We start from the raw sequence: 2,728 nt of genomic DNA, 5'->3' as shown, positions 1-2,728 counted from the left end.
CATTGATAGCTAATACTTTTGTGAGGAGTAAGGAGGGGAAGATCTTGGCTGCTATTACAACTATTATTCATATCAACAATGGCTTCCGCACGTATGAATTTGTTTCTATTAATTTATTGGATTGTGAGTATCGATTCTTAACATGATTAAAATTAAATATTAACAACACACTTATCCATAGAATAAAATTGACTCTTTTCATCTTAAATTGCTTGCACAATGACCTTAACTCCATGTTTTGGAGTAAGAAAAATATCAGCTGGGCAGTGGACATAATTATTTGACAAAACAACTTTGTAGTGCTGCAGAATCATTGAAAGCGCAATCTTGGCTTCATTGAAGGTGAAGTTTATTCCAACACAAGTTCGAGGGCCCAAACCAAATGGAAAGAATGCAGCAGCATTATTGTTGGTAGCTTTAGCTACTCCTTCAGCAAATCTCTCTGGTCTGAAAATATGAACATCTTTGCCCCAGATTTGAGGGTTATGGTGCAATGTCCAAATTAAAATGAAAATGTTAATCTTGCCTGGAAGGTTCAGATTTCCTAGTTTTACTCCCTTCTCGACTTTTCTTGTTAAGGTGAGAACCAGAGGATACAGTCTCAGACACCCGTTGATAATCATGTTCATCTGCGTACCAAAAAATAATAAGAAATAAGTAAACCATGTTAGAATAATGAGCGAGTATATAGTATGCTGCATTGGACAAGACTAAATTAATAGTAAGTGGTGCAGTCATAGTAGAATATGTTAGAAGAGGTAGGAAAGACTAAAACTGAATTGGCATGTTTGTGGACATTGAAGATGAAAGTGTTTGACCTTTCATTAAATGTAACAATGAACCGAATGTAGCTGAGAAAATTAATATTTTGGGAATAAGGTTTGTTTTTTAGTAGAATGAGACCATGAAAGTAAGCCTCTTGTTGTAAGATGTCTAGCACCAGACAATGCCTTGATCTCCTCAATCGTTTGTTCTGTTGTAATCCTCTTTTCTGTTTCAGTTTCGAGAGTAGCTTTCACAAGTTGTCCAAGATAATCACTTCCAAAGTCTTTTCTCCAATATTTTTCGCCCTTTCCCTCTTGTTTACAAGCTCAGCGATGGAATTCTTGATTCTTTTTTCGAGTTTCTTTGCTTCAATCTCATCATCAGATTTTAATATCGCACTACATTTAATAGACAACAATGAAAGATCATCATCAAAATTTAGTAGTATACTGCACAAGTAAAATACTACTGGAGTACTATACTTGATGCCAGGAAATCTGACTCTAAATATTTCTGACAGTTATTTCAATGTAGCTACTCTCGAATGCTGTCCCGGAAATCACTTCAGTTATCAACAGCCTGAACTCTTTACACATGTCGATCTCATCTCCCACTTGTTCTTTCCACCTTTCAAGCATCATCTCAACACTTGAACTCATTTCTGGAACCATGCTCTGCATACAAAAAAGCCCTTCACATCATAAGCTATAACTTTCGTCAACCCACCTCATCTAAAATTTTAAGCTGTCGTCCCCTCATATCTATACCAGATTCGTTTTTCATCAAAAGGACTAATGCCTACACAAGTTATATATGTATGGTGCAAAACATGAACCATGATTTTTCCCTTCTCTAATACCAATGCTAACCATCTAATCTAAAAGCTAAAGTTTTTATAAAGGAGGCAAACTTAGTTATATTTTGTGTTCAACCCGCGCCCCTCCTAGGCTGAATTTATTTTTTCAGTCAAATGCCTAGAACATTTACATTTTTCAGAAGTGGGTGACTGTGAAACTTGTATTTAGTATCACAGAGGTCTCTTGTACTATGTTTGGAGCATCTCATCCAAAAGTTTATACTGTAATAGAAAGGTGGTAAACTTGGTCATATTTTGTCTTCAACCGGAACCCCTCCGCAGGCAGAATTTAATTTTTCAGTCAAATGCCTAGCACATGCAGATTTTGCGGGTTAAAAGTCCGAAGGAGCACTAAACTTTGCGCAAAGTTTTCAATGGATCACTAAACTTTGTAGTATGTTATTTCATCCATCACTCAGTCAATAGCCGTTCAAAAAATTGACAGAATTGATGAAATGTCAAACGTAGTCGATTACATGGCATGCTATTGCAATTAGTAGATGCCAAATCGCAAGCATTTGAAGTTCCCTAATTGATGAATCTATGAAATCGTCTTCTTGGATTATCATTTGTCCACGATGTCTTAAATGGAAAACTCTCCGCAGTAACAGTGTAACGCCTATGTGGTGATTGGTTTCTGAGGATTGATCCATATTAGCTGCTGAAGTAGGAAGAACCCTAAAATAATTTTGGGGATTTTTCTAACTTGGAAAAAATTGGGGAAACTGATTTTAAGGAGGCGAGTTTGGGAATCGATGAGAGGGGATTTTGTTGAAGGCTATTGTGTGTTGGGAATATTTGCAAAAAGGGGAGAGACTGATCCTGTTTTGCTTGATTTTCTATATATATATTTTTTAATTTTATTCAAAAACATGTTTTTAAAAACACACTTAGTCCATGTCATGCAACTTCATGATTTGGCACTTACTAATTACAATAGCGTGCCACATAAGTGTCTCTGTTTGCCACGTCATCAATTCCATCAATTTTATGATCGACCGAGTTAGTGATGGATGTAATAACATATTACAAAGTTTAGTGATTAACAAAAAACTTTTAAAGTTCAATGACCCACGAAGGACTTTGTGCAAAGTTCAATGCTCAATT

General features: G+C 35.9%; 1 pseudogene; it reads right to left on the bottom strand.

Annotated features, from left to right (window-relative positions):
* Positions 1-203: 203 nt before the first annotated feature.
* Positions 204-2,274, bottom strand: LOC111376161 (annotated as a pseudogene).
* Between the last annotated feature and the right edge of the window lie 454 nt (positions 2,275-2,728).

Source organism: Olea europaea, unplaced genomic scaffold (genome assembly GCF_002742605.1).
Source record: "Olea europaea var. sylvestris unplaced genomic scaffold, O_europaea_v1 scaffold14621, whole genome shotgun sequence".
Classification (NCBI taxonomy): Eukaryota; Viridiplantae; Streptophyta; class Magnoliopsida; order Lamiales; family Oleaceae; genus Olea; species Olea europaea.
Note: the sequence above shows the minus strand (reverse complement) of the source record. Positions and strands in the feature narration are given on the sequence as shown.